At 42.5% G+C, this 16,694-nt stretch overlaps 1 pseudogene; it reads left to right on the forward strand.

Annotated features, from left to right (window-relative positions):
• Positions 1–3,030: 3,030 nt before the first annotated feature.
• On the forward strand, positions 3,031–3,101 carry LOC115900617 (annotated as a pseudogene).
• Positions 3,102–16,694: the final 13,593 nt, after the last annotated feature.

Here is a 16,694-nt window from a genome sequence, read left to right on the forward strand (position 1 = left end):
TACTTCTGATCCCTCTGAATTTAATTTAAGAAGATGATTTGGGCTGGCTACGGTGGATCAAGCCTGTAATCCCAGCACTTTGGGAGGCCGAGGTGGGCGGATCACAAGGTCAGGAATTCGAGACCAGCCTGACCAACATGGTGAAACCCCATCTCTACTAAAAATACAAAAATTAGCCGGGCGTGGTGGTAGGCGCCTGTAATCCCAGCTACTTAGGGGGCTGAGGCAGGAGAATCGCTTGAACCCGGGAGACAGAGGTTGCAGTGAGCCAAGATTGTGCCATTGCACTCCAACCTGGGCGACAGAGGGAGACTCCGTCTCATAAAAACAAACAAACAAAAAAAGAAGATGATCTGGTAGGGCACAGTGGCTCACACCTGTAATCCTGCACATTGGGAGACTAAGTTGGGAGGATCATTTGAGGCCAAGAATTTGAGACCAGTCTGGGCAACATAATGAGACCCTCATCTCAAAACAATAAAACATGACAATTAGAAATTAAAATAATAAAAAAAATAGCTTGGTAATTCCAGCTGTTAGGGATAGTGAAGCCGGAGGATCGCTTGAGGCCAGGAACTATGGGCTGCAGTGAGCTATGATTTCACCACTGCACTCCAACCTGGGCAACCTGTGAGTGAGACTCTATCTCAATTTTTTTTTTTTAAAAAAAAGACAATTAGAAATGTGCTATGTACGTATATATCCAGCCACAAAATTATAAGTAATCATTAAAAATTCAAACATTTTAAACCGGCCATAGTGGTACATACCTATAGTCCCAGCTACTTGGGAGGCTGAGGCAGGAGGATGCTTGAGCCCAGAAGTTCAAGGATGAAGCCTGTGAATAACCATGGCACTCCAGCCTGAGCAACATAGCAAGACCCTCCCTCTAATTTAAGTAAGAAATAAGTATCCTAAGTGATAGTACTTCATAACCCCATCCAGAGATAATATCCCTATTAATGTCTTCCAAATTTTCTCTATACGTGTTCTATACATGCTTCTTCATTGAAATGGGATAATAATTAAAATCATTTGAATATTTTGTCATTGGTTTCTTTTGTAATTTTATTTTATTTTATTATTTTTTATTTTTTGGAATCTAGGCCTTTTTCTGTCACTCAGGTTGGAGTGCAGTGGTGCGATCACAGCTCACTGCAGCCTCAGTCTCCTGGGCTCAAGTGATCCTCCCACTTCAGCCTTTTATTTTTTTGTAGAGAGGGGTTCTCACTCTGATATACAGGCTGGCCTCGAATTCCTGAACTCAAGTGATCCTCCTTTTTTTGGCTTCCTGAAGTGCTGGGATTAGAGGCTTTGTAATTTTAAATTAAATGTGTAATAGTCAAAAATTGTGTGATTCATACTTTGATAATTATGTTTCCAACTGGCATATAGACATTCTGAGTCCTCCAAAGCTGGGACTGCAGCTGTCTTGGTCACCAGTATGTCCCCAGAACCCAGCCCCCCACACAGCAGGTACTCAATAAATATATGTCAGCCGAATGTTGAGTGTATGAATGACTAAATAACCAAAATGCTACAGACTTCTCCGTGTCTTTCTGGGATAATTCTTATTATTATTATCATTATTTTCAATGAATTCACTTCCAATGATATAATTCTTAAGTAAAGTTGCTTGATCAAATTAATGAACATTTTACATTTTTATAGAGAGCTCCAAATTGATCTGTGAGGAATTTATAGTAATTTGTACTCCATCAACAGTGAATTAGAGAGCCTATTTTCCCACACTTTCCAAAACATGTGGAATTGTACAACAAAATGCATACGACTAAAGAGAGGATTATTTTGAAACTCGATTTATTACATCTCTGTAATTGTGAGGAGATGACAAATGTTATTTTTGGAGGGAAGGTTGGGAAAGATAAAATAGAGTCCCATTTAAATGGGAGATTTAGGTCTATCGTACTTGACTTTGCAAAAGTTTCAAAAATCATTTGATCTTGGATATAGCTCAAATATGGATTGTCATATGTATATAGTATACTGTTGCGGTTGCTCAAGTTTTTCCTCAAAAAACTTAAATTACATAGTAAATGTTTAAAACTCCTTGTGGAAGTATAACATAACACAGAAAAGGGCATATATTGTAAGTCTTTGGTCCAGTGAATTTTCACAAACTGAATGTATTTATGGAGCTGGCACCCAGAACAAGAAACTGAATATTCTTAGTACCCCAATATTCAATAGAAGAATATTGAATAATATTCTTCTATTCAATTAGAAGCCCACTGCATAAGGTCTCATTTATATGGGTATCTGTCTCGATTACATCCGAAAATTGATTGTATGTATAGCAGTAATAATAGTAATGTACATTTTCTATTAATATATTTAAGTTACATTTGTATATACTTACATGTGTATTGTGTAGGGATTCATATTGAAGTTTTTCTGTGGAATTTCTCTCATCATTATACAACGTGTTTTAAAGACAGGTCAGTAGAAATACATAGACGACCCCTCACGTCACGCATAGCTAAAATTAAAATCACTGATTACTCTGCGCATTCTTAGAGGTTTCCAGATAGTGCTGAACACCAACCATGCAAGTCATAGAAACAGCTGAGGATTCCGTGTAACACTCAGTGATGACGGTGATTCAGGCCCATTGCTATTATTAGAGCAAGTAAGTGCTAAACAGACTACTAAATAATGCCCTTGGAAGAGGGGAAGAAAGTGAATCTGAGTATCTGGCCCTTAATCTCTCCAAACTGTACCAGTCCCAATCCAAATGTCACGTCAGTCCCTATTCCCGTTGCTCTTGGCCTTGGACTCTGCATGTCTGCTGCCAGGGCAGAGTCGAGCTCCATGTGGCTGTGTCTATGAGTGACCTGGACTCACCTCTCTTCGTCAAGTGCTTCTCTGGGAAGAAAGGGAGAGATGTGTGTCATGGTCAAGAAACAGTTCAGAGACTCCAGTAGGCACATTTCTCAGATCTTTTGTCACATTTTACTGTGACTTCAATTGAAATTATTGTCTTATTGGGCTTTTATAAAAGTGCCAGAGATCCTTTGGTAGTTCATAAGCATGAATGACTGGGTATTCACGCACATGTGTGAGATGTGCCACCCTGGCAGGTGTAGTGGCTCCCACCTGTAATCCCTGCACTATGGGAGGCTGAGGCAGGAGGATGGCTTGAGCCCAGGAGTTTGAGCCCAGCCTCGGCAACAAAGTGAGAACTTGTCTCTACAAAGAATATAAAAATTAGCCAGATGGTATGCACCTGTGGTCCCAGCTATATAGGAGGCAGAAGTGGGAGGATCCCTTGACCCAGGAGGTGGAGGTTGCAGTGAGCCATGATCTCACCTCTGTACTCCAGCCTGGGCAATAGAGCTAGACTCTAGACTCTGTCTAAGAAAAAACAAAAAAGAGACCTACCACCCTTGAACCTTGTTATGACATCAGCACATTAGCTGTCTGACATGAAAGAAAAGAAAGAAAGTGCCAGAAACAACACAACAGTTGTACGATTTTGTGTGGGTAATAATTACATTTTACATTTGAAGGCCCAAGTCTGAAAGGTGAGCACCAGCCATACAAATGGAATCAAAGCAGAAGCTAACACACCTCTCTCCAGTGAAAAATAAAATCACTCGCACAATGAGACAAACTGGTATAATATGAAATACATTTGAGCTTTGTCCCCAGTTCCTGACATGGAGCGCCTAAATGCCTTGTAATTGCCCAAGTGATAATGGTGATAGGTGCATCTTCTGTTAGAATATTTGGTTCTTGTACAAAGTTGTTGAACACCACAGAATTTCCTGAGTGATAGGAAACTCACCACTGCTGGGTTTTTTTTTGAGACAGGGTCTTGCTCTGCCACTCAGGCTGGAGTGCAGTGACACAAACAGCTCACTGCAGCCTGGAACTCCCAGGCTTAAGTGATCTTCCCACCTAAACCTGCCAAGTAGCTGGGACTACAGGTGCACATCACCACACCTGGCTAATTTTATTTGTTTATTTATTTTTTATTTTTTTAGAGACAAGGTCTCACCATGTTGCCCAGGCTGGTCTTGAACTCCTGAGCTCAAGCGATCATCTCACCTCGGCCTCCCATAATACTGGGGTTACAGGCATGAGCCACTTTGCCTGGCCCCCCAAGCATTTTTGATCACACCTGAGTTTATGCTAATGAGGTGACTTATGGCGAGGTCCTTAGATAGCTTTAAGATGGGGCTAACCAGTCACTAGAAAGAACAAGTGATTAGAGGACTAAAGTATCAAAACATTCAGCTGCTCCCACCAACTGTAAAGTATCAGAACATTCAGCCCCTCCCACCAACCTCCAGGGAAAGGGTCATCAGGGGCACTGGAGATTAAACTCCATAAAAACTCTGGGACAATGGAAGCTCTGCTCTCCCTCCTCCAAAACTCACCCTCTCCATCTCTTCCTCTGTATGCTTGGTAATATCCTTTATAAGAAACTGGTAAACCTCAGAGTTTCTCTGAGTTCTGGGAGCTGTCCTAGCAAATTAGCTGAACCCAAGTGGGGACTGTTGGAGCTCTGGTTTGTGGCGATTGAGTCAGACTGGGTGGCCTGGACTTGAGATTGGGATCTAAAGAAGCGGTTGTCTTTGGGGACTGTGACCTCACCCTGTCGGCTCTGACACTGCCTCTAGGTAGATAGTGTCAGAATTGAATTGAATTATAGGACACCCATTCGGTTGGTGTGTAGGGAAAAACCTATGTCTGGTCACAGAAGTGTGTTCTGTGTTTCATTGAGCAGGTGAGTAGAAAGGAAAAAAGTATTTGTTTTTCCCTTAATGCAGAAAAATTTTTAAAAATAATTCTAAATGTACCAAATAATTACAAATTTCACCTTTTTTTTTTTTTTTGAGACAGATTCTCCTTCTGTCTCCCAGGCTGCAGTGCAGTGGCATGATAATGGCTTACTACAACCTGAACTCTCAGGTTCACACAATCTTCCCACCTCAGCCTGCCCTGAGGTGCTGGGACCACAGGCAGGTGCTACCACACCGGGCTAATAAAATTTCACTTTCATTCAGCAACATTCAGAATCTCAGTAAATCAGAGACATAATTTAAAATAGAATGAAGTTCAATGTAAGTTTGAGGCACAACACTTGGAGAAAAATCATCAACTTGGTGGGTGACATTTTTGTGTATTTTTCTCATTTTATCCTTATAATGGTACAGTGATTTAGTTACTGCTATTACTACTGCCATCTTATAACTGAGGATGCTGAGATAAGTGACTACCCCTCATGACCCACCTGGTCCTGGTCAGGGATGAAGGGAGAAGAGCACCCTGGTCTCTTTGACTCCAAAGTTTGTTCTCCTAAATAGAATGTTCTATGAAGTGACCACATATTCCTTCGGTTCAAAGATTCTACAATCTTTAGCCTAAAATGTGAATATGGAAATAGGTCAAAGACAGAAGTGGATTTAAATGCCACTTTCATGGCTACCTGCTGTATACCAGGCATGGTGCAAAATGTGCCTCAAGGATGTTATCTTTTTTTTCTTTTTCTTTTTTATTTTTTTGCAGACAGCATCTTGCAATGTTGTAGGTTGCCCGGGCTGGTCTTGAACTCCTGGTCTCAAGGGGATCCTTCCACCTCGATTCCCAAAGCGTTGGGATTATAGGTGTGAGCTGTCACGCCCAGCCAAGGATGTTCTCACTTAATCCTGTTACAACCAGTTTTCTGATGAATCTTAAGAGAGCTGAAGAAGCTTGCCCGAGATCAGGCAGGTAAGAGGTGTGGAGGAGGGGTTTGGCAGCAGGTCAGTCAGTCAGACTAGAGACTACAGTGCTCCCTCAAGGGGACTTCTGAACAGATGAAACATATCAGAAAAGTTACACTCTGGCTTCTGTCTTTAAGGATAATCCTTAGGCATCTCGGAGGCACATGGTTCTGTTTGGTCAAGTGCATGGCTGTCCCTGTTATTTGTGGGTCTAAGGCACAAGTATGGGTGGAGGCCCACATACCATATGACTAAATGTGTAAACACAAACCAAGTTAACATGCTGCTAAATAGATTATGTTCAATCTTTCTACCTAGATAAACATATCTTTAGGATGTGTGGAAGGCCAGGTTTCAGTTTCTAATTCTCCTTAGCATGACAAGCCAGGGGTGATAGCATGAGGCACTTCTCTTCCTCTGCAATGAAGGATCGTGTGCTGCACCTCCAGCCCTCCAACCCGCAGGAGCTCTGAGCTGTGCATCACCCTCCAGGGTCTTGGGTGCATGCCTGACTGCACCATCTGCTCTTAAGAAGAGGGCCCCCAGGAAGGAGCTGGAGCAAGGCCTCTAAATCAACCTGAGGCCATTTGGCAGGGAAGTCAGGGGTACTTTGAAGCTTGATCTAGACAAGGGCCATGTGACTGTCGGGTAGGGCATGGCACCTGAGCTGCATCTCCCCATCCAGAGGCTACAGTGGAGAAAGTTCAGAGCAAGGCCCCGCTGTGCTCAGGGCTGCTCCTGCTGGACCTAAAGGCCCAAAGTACTGCTTGTGGCGCAGAGCCAAATTCAAAGAAGCATCCTTGGCCGGGTGCAGTGGTGCACGTCTGTAATCCCAAGCACTTTGGGAGGTCAAGGCGGGTGAATCACCTGAGGTCAGAGGTTCGAGACCAGCCTGGTCAACATGGTGAAACCCCATCTCTATAAAAATACAACAAAAATTAGCCAGATGTGGTGGACAGCTGTAATCCCAGCCACTCAGGAGGTTGAGGCACAAGAATCGCTTGAACACAGGAGGTAGAGGTTGCAGTGAGCCGAGATCGCACCACTGCACTCCAACGTGGGCGACAGAGTGAGACGCTGTCTCGGGAAAAAAAAAAAAAAAAAAAAACCCAAACAAACAAAAACAAAAACAAAGCGGCATCCTTGAAACAACCAATATTAGTTTGTTTTTTGCTTTTTGTTATGTTTTTTGTTTGTTTGTTTTTCAGACAGGGTCTTGAGACCCAGGCTGGAGTGTAGTGACACTATCACAGCTCACTGCGACCTAGACCTCTTGAGCTTGAGCAATCTTCCCATTTCAGCCTCCAGAGTAACTGAGACCACAGGTGTGTATCACCACACCTAGTTAATTTTATTTATTTTATTGTAGAGACAGAGTCTCCCTATGTTTCCCAGGCTGGTCTCAAATGCTTGACCTCAAGCAATCTTCCTGCCTCAGCGTCCCAAAGTGCTGGGATTACAGATGTGAGCCCCCATGGCGGCCACCAATATTAGTTTTTAAAACTATTTCCCATCCTTTAACCTTGCCTAGACTCTAAAACATTCAAAGTCATCCATTGCTGGCTGGGTGTGGTGACTCATGCCTGTAATCCCAGTACTTTGAGAGGCTGAGGTGGGAGGATCACTTGAGGCCAGGAGTTCCAGACCAGCCTGGACAACATAGTAAGACCCCAGCCCTATACAAAAATGTTAAAAATTAACTGAGTGTGGTGGCTTGCATCTATAGTCCCAGCTACTCAGGATGCTAAGGCAGAAGAGCTACTTGAACTCAGGAGTTCAAGACAGCAGTGAGCTTGATCACGCCACTGTACTCAATGTGGGCAACAGAATTAAAGCCTATCTCTAAAAATAAAATAAAATAAAATAAAAATTGTTTAAAGTTATCCAGTAAATATATCCCAGAAATAATTTTTCCGTCCTCCTCTTTTCACAATTTTCTACCATCTTACTGGCTCCAAAGGCCCTCCAACCACACATACCCCCTAATCAAGAAAGACAGTCTCTCCCTGTAATACCCAGGTCAATTTCTCTGGCCTCCCTACGTCCCTTCCTCCTTCTTTCCCTTTCTTTCTTTTTTATTTTTCTCACTTCCTTTTCTTCTCCCAGCTTTTAATTATGTGAACCCGCTTAGCTTTCCTTAAGAAAAATTTCTTGTTCCTCTTCCAGCCTAGGTTTCATGTATTCTTAGATTTTTGCATCACAGATATTTTTAACCAAGGAAAAGAGGAGCACTTGAGGGATGAGGGTGGGCAGGGTGTCAAGAGAAGGTGAGTGGACAAGTAGATTCCCTGGACTGAGAGAGTGGGTGCATAGAGACTTGATATGCTAAGAAAGACCAGGTTCCTTGGATGGAACCTAAAACAAACAAACAAACAAACAAAAAAAAAACCCTGCGAAAATGAGAGTCAGGTAGGCACCAAATAAACTGTATATATTTTACCTTTTATTTGTTTTGTTTGTTTGTTTGAGACAAGGTCTCGATTTCACTCAGGCTGGAGTATGGTAACATGAACCTGGCTCACTGAAGCCTCAACCTCCTGGGCTCCAGCGATCCTCCCACCTCAGCCCACCAAATAACTGGAATTACAGGTGTGTGCCGCCATGCCCAGCCAAGTTTGGGGGATTTTTTTGGTAGATACACGGTCTCGCTGTGTTACCCAGGCTGGTCTGGAACTCCTGTGTCAACCCATCCACCCATCTCAGCTTCCCAAAATGCTGAGATTACAGGCATAAGCTACCATACCTGGCCATATTTTGCCTTTTCTTTTAGAAATGTGTACACTAAAAGACTAATTTTTGACATTAAAATTCAGGGAAATCACTAAAAATATATATGATGACTTTCAGGATTTTTTTTTAATGCTTAATTTGATTACTTGTGTGTTTTTTGACTTGACTACTGTGTGTTTTTCTATATTTGTTTTACTTAAAAAATAACAACAATAGAGCTGGGCATGGTGGCTTGATCCTGTAGTCCCAGCTACTTGGAGGCTGATACAGGAGGATTCTTTGAGCCCAGGAGATGGAGGCTGCAGTGAGCAATGATCACACCACTGCACTCCAGCCTAGGAAACAGAGTGAGGCCCTGTCTATAAAATAAAAATAAAATAATGACAATAAAAAATCATTTGTAAAAACCAGATATACTCCCAACACATCAGGTTATACAGTTTGGGCAACCCAATATATATATATTACTAGCTATGCAACGTTGGAAAGACAGTATTAACAGAAACTGCAGTTCACATCATTGAGTTCAAGTGATTTATCGATGATGGTTTTTCCTTTGAATCTAGAATATTTTTCTAAATGTAAGAAATACCTGCCAGATTGGTTGTATTGTACTTAGCTTATATGAATGTTAACATTTTATTTTATTTTTTATTTTTAGAAAAAGGGTCTCACTGTTGCCCAGGCTAGAGTACAGTGACATGATCATAGCTCACTGCAGGCTCCAGCTTCCAGGCTCAAGCCATCCTCCTACCTCAGCCTCCTGAGTAGCTGGGATCACAGGCATGCATTACCATACCCAACTAATTTTTTAAATTTTTTTTGTAGGGACAAGGGTCTTCCTACGTTTTCCAGGGTGGCCTCAAACTCCTGGGCTCAAGCAGTCCTCCTGCCTCAGCCTCCCAAAGTGTTGGGATTACAGGTCTGAGCCACCACTTCTGGCAGAATGTTAACATTTTAAACAAGAAATAGCATATTCCTTAAGGTACATGCTTTGAAAGGTTGATACATTCATAAGTGAGCTTGTTTCCCTACTGAGTTGTATTTTCCTTCCTTGAATTCCATTTTAAATTGTAAACCGAAAGTAGAATTTTAAGCCCTCCTAACCACCTGAATGGACTCTCCTCTCGGCCAAGGGCATTCCAAAGTAAACCTGAAAAACCTAGTTCAGGACATGATGGGAAGTGGGAGCCAGACATGCCTCATTATACCCTCCTCCTTTTTGGAATTACTGGTAGAACCGACTCTTTAAATCTGATAAGAAACATTTGCAATCTATTCTCTCTGAAGCCTGCTACCTAGAGACCAGCAGCATAAAACCTTGGTCTCAACAACCCTTTATCGTAGCTCATACATTCCTTTCTATTGACAATAATTACTTCAACCAATTGACAATCAGAAAACTTTAAAATCTACCTATGACCTGGAAGCCCCCTCCCCACTTTGAGTTGTCCCACCTTTCTGGACTGAACCCATGTACATCTTACATGTATTGATTGATGTCTCATGTCTCCCTAAAATGTATAAAACCAAGCTGTATTTGACCAACTTGGGCAGATACCACCTAAGGCCATGTCGTAGGCATGTCCTTAACCTTGGTAAAATAAAATTTCTAAATTGATTGAGATCTGTCTCAGATACTTTTGGATTCACAGAATGATACTGAGAAAATAAGAATGGATCTACACCTTATCAATAAATTTTAAGCATATATTAATTTATAAAATAAGGTATGGTATATCTGTCTTTGTTTATAGTGCTTGTTTTTCCTTTTAAGTTTTTAATCTGTGTTTTGAAGGAAAATGCACGTATTTGTCGCAGGTTTCTTATGAAGCATTGGGGGCAAGGGGACATTTGGCTCTTATGAAATGAAATGAAAGGCAACATTTTCTAGCAATTTTAAGTATCAAGTACTTTGGAGTAACTTCACCAGGATACGATTGCTGTTGTGGGTTGCTTGGTTAATTCTAGAGTAGGCAGTAATGTAAATTTATATCAGCTATTTTGAACCTGTAATTTTGCAATAACTAGACCTTAAGACGTGAAAGCATAGTGGTTCAAATATGAATCATCATTACACTTTTTTCTAAGATCTGTTCTACAGTTTGAGTAGCTTTTCCACTAGAAGTGACACTCGGCAGGTAGGTAGGCTTTGAGTCCTTTTGTGTCACTAAAGTGAATCATAACCATACAAATTTTGTTTTTGTTTTTGTCTTTTTTGTTTTTTTGAGGCAGAGTCTTATTCTGCCACTTAGGCTGGAGTGCAGTGGTGCAATCATTGCTCACTGCAGCCTCGACTGCCTGGGATCAAGTGATCCTCCTGCCTGGACCTCCCAAACTTCTTGGGAATACAGGAGTGAGCCACAATGTCCAGGCTCAAAAAGTTTTAAAATATGACCATATACTATTTAAGATTACTCTTTGGAACTTGCATTGTTGTTTTGAAAAGCTGATAATTTTTTTAAAACTATCAACAAAAGAGCTTAGAGCTCAGAACGTAAGAACTGTGCAGTAATTGTCTCCTAAATTTGGTACTAATCATATCCTTTCACATGCTATATTTAATTCTCGGCTTTCCTTCGAAAAGAAGACGAAACACTTGGAGAGAGTTTAAAGGAAAGCCATAAAAATGATTAAAGGTTTGGAAAACAAGCTCCATGAGCTTCGGCTTCAAGAGGCTTTGCTTATTCTGCTGGTGGCACAGAATGTGAGCCCAAATTGGAGGAAAGCTTTCAAATGAAGGACAGCTAATATCTTTGCTACCATATAGAAAGAATTTAAGTTAAATATTAAATATCCTCACAATGGGATGATTTACGCAAAAGACCATCGAAAAGCACTGTGCAAAGGACCATTAGAAATAGGGTAGATTTTTGGCTGGGCATGGTGGCTCACACCTGTCATTTCAGCACTTTGGGAGGCCAAGGCGGGAGGATTACCTGAGGCCAGGAGTTTAAGATCACCCTGGCTAACATAGCAAGACTTTGTCTCTATTAAAAAAGAAAAGGGTAGATTTTCAATTGGTGGTGTTACAGTAGACAGGTGGACATGAGCAGGGCAGGAGAGGGCCCCTCCCACCCCCACAGGGAATGTTAGGCAACCATCAGTTGATATCAGATAGTTGTTAAGCTGTCTCACTAAAGTAATAATTGGTCACAGCTGGCACCAGGGAACGGCAGTCTCCCAATAGACAGAAACACCTGAAACTGGTGATCGGCAGCTTCCTGATAAGACCTCAGGAGGTAGGCGAGTGGGCTCCAGTATGCCCATGAAGAGGCAAAATGGCAGAGTGTAACTGGTATATGACCTTCTTCTAGAAACACTCAACTAGTAAGGAAAGGATGCCTCAAGTGAGCATGTGTACAACTCCAGTAAACGTACTGTTCATGCGGCCCCTCCCAAGTGCTGGCAGGCCACTGTGCATGTGCACAGCCCACTCCACGGGAAGAATCAGGGGAGAAGAGACACAGATCCCAGAAGAATGCTAATGTAGAAAACCCCAAGTCAAAAGTCAAAAGTCAAATCACCCACTTGACTCTCTCAAGTCACCTTCTTGGCCCTCTTCCAAGTGTACTTTACTTTCATTCCTGCTCTAATTTTTTTTTTTTTTTTTTTTTTTTTTTTTGAGATGGAGTCTCGCTCTGTCACCCCGGCTGGAGTGCAGTGGTGCAATCTCAGCTCCCTGCAAGCTCTGCTTCCAGGTTCACACAATTCTCCTGCCTCAGTCTCTCAAGTAGCTGGGACTACAGGTGCCCGCCACCACGCCCGGCTAATTTTTTTAATTTTTAGTAGAGACAGGGTTTCATCGTGTTAGCCAGGATGGTCTCAATCTCCTGACCTCGTGATCCACCTGCCTTGGCCTCCCAAAGTGCTGGGATTACAGGTATGAGCCACTGTGCGCGGCCTCCTACTCTAAAAATTGTTAATGAACTTTCACTCCTGCTCTAAAACTTGCCTCCGTCTCTCTCTCTTTCTGCCTTATGCCCCTTAGTAAAATTCTTTCTTCTGAGGAGGCAAAAATTGAGATTGCTGCAGACTCATCCAGATTCACTGCTGCTAACAGTAGGTAGGAGAGCGCTTTGGCCTATTTGATGCCAAGTAGAATGTAATCAATAGCCTCTTGAAATTTCTTTTGGTTTCATGATTCTAGGATCATTTTCATTTGTATAAGTGAATGGCAAATGTTATGCTACAAATGGTGAGATCACAACCTCAAAATGGTGTTCAAGGTCTCAGTCAAACTCTGATGATATGGAGGAGTATTAAACCTGTTGGTGATCCAGTAAATATGACTGGATAGTGATAACGACAATATTGAGAGTCCAGTTCTATTGTTGCTTAGGCCGATTCATTAATAATTAGAAAATACAATCTCCCCAGCTGGGTGAGGTCACGCCTGCAATCCCAGCACTTTGGGAGGCTGAGGCAGGCGGATCACCTGAGGTCAGGAGTTTGAGACCAGACTGGCCAACATGGTGAAATCTTGTCTCTACTAAAAAGTACAAAAGTTAGATGGGTGTGGTGGTGAGTGCCTGTAATCTCAGCTACTCTGGAGGCTGAGGCAGGAGAATCCCTTGAACTCAGAGGCACAGGTTGCAGTGAGCGAAGATTGTGCCATTGCACTCCAGCCTGGGTGGCAAGAGTGAGATTCTGTCTCAAAACAAAACAAAACAAAACAAAACAAAACAAAACAAAAACAGAAAAGAAAAGAAAAAGAAAATATAATCTCCCCAATTGCAGCTTGGCTTCATTGATAGCTCTATAAAATTTGAGGCCGGGCGCGGTGGCTCAAGCCTGTAATCCCAGCACTTTGGGAGGCCGAGGCGGGCGGATCACGAGGTCAGGAGATCGAGACCATCCTGGCTAACACGGTGAAACCCCGTCTCTACTAAAAATACAAAATACAAAAAACTAGCCGGGCGAGGTGGCGGGCGCCTGTAGTCCCAGCTACTCGGGAGGCTGAGGCAGGAGAATGGCGTAAACCCGGGAGGCGGAGCTTGCAGTGAGCTGAGATCCGGCCACTGCACTCCAGTCCGGGCGACAGAGCGAGACTCCGCCTCAAAAAAAAAAAAAAAAAAAAAAAAAATTTTGAGAGAAATCTTAGGAAATCATGCTCACTGTAGGTTTAATTGTTGCTATGGTCTGAATGTGTGTGTCTGATATAGTTAGACTTTGTGTCCACACCCAAATCTCATCTCAAATTGTAATCCCCATGTGTTGAGGGAGGGACCTGTAATTCCCGTGTGTCAAGGGAGGGAGGTGATTGGATCATGGGGACAGTCTCCACCATGCTGTTCTCATGATAGTAAGTGAGTTCTCACAAGATCTGATGGCTTTGTAAGCACCTGGCATTTACTTCTCTCTCCTGTTGCCATGTGAAGAAGGTCCTTGTTTCCCCTTCACCTTCCACCATGATTGTAAGTTTCCTGAGGCCTCCCTAGCCATGTGGAACTGTGAGTCAATTAAACTTCTTTCCTTTATAAATTACCCAGACCCAGACCCAGGTAGTATATTTATAGCAGTACGAGAATGGATTAATACAGTGTCCTTCCGCCAAATTTAAATGTTGAAATCCTAACCCCCAAGGTGAAGTTATTAGGAGGTAAGACCCTTAGGAGATGATTAGGTCCTGAGAGTAGAGCCCCTGTGGATGGAATTTACTGACTGTGGTGTAATATGAAATGTATTTGGCCTTTGTCTCTGGTTCCTGTCATAGAACTCTAAAACTTAGAATTTCCCTAGTGTCTTTTGTTATTTATAATGAGGCCCTTTGATAACACCTGAGTTTCTACTGACAAGATGACTTAGGGTGGGATCCCTAGATAGTTTTATCAGGGGGCTGCTCCCCAGAAAGAACACGTGATTAGAGGAGTAGAGGGTCAGAACTTCAGCCCCACCTACCAACCTGCAGGAAATGAGGGCCACTGGAGATTAAACTTTATTTTAAAAACTCTTTTTTTGAGACAAGGTCTCAATCTGTTGCCCAGGCTGGAGTGCAGTGGTGCAATCAGAGCTCACTGCAGCCTCAACCTCTTGGGCTCAAGTGATCTTCCTGTCTCAGCCTTCTGAGTACCTGGGACTACAGGCATGCACCACTATGCCTGGCTAATTTACGATTTTTTTGTAGAGATGAGGTCTCCCTAACAGGTTGCTCTTGAACTCCTGGGCTCAAGAAATCCTCCTGCTTGTGCTTCCCAAAGCACTGGAATTACAGGTGTGAGCCACTGCACCTGGCCAAAAAAAACTCTTGAACAATGATATTTGATGAATTCCAGGTTGCTGAATACTTGGAGGTGCTGGGAGTGAGGGTGCTCAGAAAGGCCATGGAAGTTCTGCATCCCTTCCCCCATACCTTGCCCTCAGCACTTCTTCATCGGACTGTTCATGGTATCCTTTAAAACAAGCTGGTAAACGGATCTAGAACTAGAAGTACTGTTTGACCCAGCCATCCCATTGCTGGGTATATACCCAAAGGATTATAAATCATGCTGCTATAAAGACACAGGCACACGTATGTTTATTGTGGCATTATTCACAATAGTAAAGACTTGGAACCAACCCAAATGTCCATCAATGATAGACTGGATTAAGAAAATGTGGCACATATACACCATGGAATACTATGCAGCCATAAAAAAGGGTGAGTTCATGTCCTTTGTAGGGACATGGATGCAGCTGGAAACCATCATTCTGAGCAAACTACCTCAAGGACAGAAAACCAAACACTGCATGTTCTCACTCATAGGTGGAAATTGAACAATGAGATCACTTGGACACGGGGTGATCACACACTGGAAACATCACACACTGGGGCCTGTCATAGGATTGGGGAGGGGGAGGGATAGCATTAGGAGATATACCTAATGTAAATGACAAGTTAATGGGTGCAGCACACCAACATGGCACATGTATGCATATATAACAAACCTGCACGTTGTGCACATGTACCCTAGAACTTAAAGTATAATAAAAATAAAAAATAAATTTTAAAAAACTGGTAAACATAAGCAAAGGGTTTTCTGAGTTCTGTGAGTCATTTAGCAAATTAACAAATCCTGAAGAGGGGGTGATGCGACTCTCTGACTTATAACCTGTCATTCAACAATACTGGAGGCCTGGACTTGAGATTGGCTTCTGAAATGGGGCCAGGTTTCTGAGACTGTGCCATTAACCTGTGGGATCTCACACTATTTGAAATAGTGTCAGAATCAAATTGAATTACAGGACACCCAATTGGTGTCCACTGGAGAATTGCTTGGTCTATGAGGAAAAAACCCACATATCTCTGGTCACAAAAGTGTGCCATATGGAGTATGAAAGTAGAGATAATTTTTTTTTTTTTTTTTTTTTTTTTGAGATGGAGTCTCGCTCTGTCACCTAGGCTGGAGTGCAATGGCACACTCACTGCAATCTCTACCTCCCGGGTTCAAGCAATTCTCCTGCCTCGGCCTCCCCAGTAGCTGGGATTACAGGCATGCACCACCACGCCAGGCTAGTGTTTGTATTTTTAGTGGAGATGGGATTTCACCATGTTGGCCAGGCTATTACCAAATTCCTGACCTCAGGTGATCCACCCACCTCGGCCTCCCAAAGTATTGGGATTACAGGCATGAGCCACCATGCCTGACCTTTTTTTCCTTTATAGTGGCTTTATAAAAATGATTTGAAAGCACTCCCTTGCCCTCTTCACCATGTGAGGACACAGTGAGAAGGTTATCTCTGTAGAGCAAGAAGTTGGTCCTCACCAGATAGCACGTCTTTTGACTACCCAGTCCTTAGAACTGTGAGAAATAAATTTCACTTGTTCATAAGCCACCCAGTTAATGGTATTTTGTGATAGCAGCCCAAAGGGACTAAGACAATTACGAAGAAAAGCACTGTTATGGCAATTTTAGTAACTAAGAAAAATTGCCTAAGATCAGAATGTCATAAACTAACATGTTTCTTTATCTGCAGAGTCCTTTACTTGATATTAACTTTGACCATGTATTCTCTTGGTGACTGCGACGGCTCACCATGATACAGATGATAAGCTGTACAAACATGCTCATAAGTGTTCACTGCGTGAGCAAGAGTGAGGACCTATGTATACTCAGCGTTTTCTGGATTTGCTTGGTATTAGAAATATTGGGGGGTTTTTTGTTTGTTTTTATTTTTTCTTAGAGACAGGGTCTCACTCTGTCACTCAGGCTGGAGTGCAGTAGTGTGATCATAGCTTACTGCAGCCTCGAC

The sequence above is a fragment of the Rhinopithecus roxellana genome, chromosome 11 (genome assembly GCF_007565055.1).
Source record: "Rhinopithecus roxellana isolate Shanxi Qingling chromosome 11, ASM756505v1, whole genome shotgun sequence".
Classification (NCBI taxonomy): domain Eukaryota; kingdom Metazoa; phylum Chordata; class Mammalia; order Primates; family Cercopithecidae; genus Rhinopithecus; species Rhinopithecus roxellana.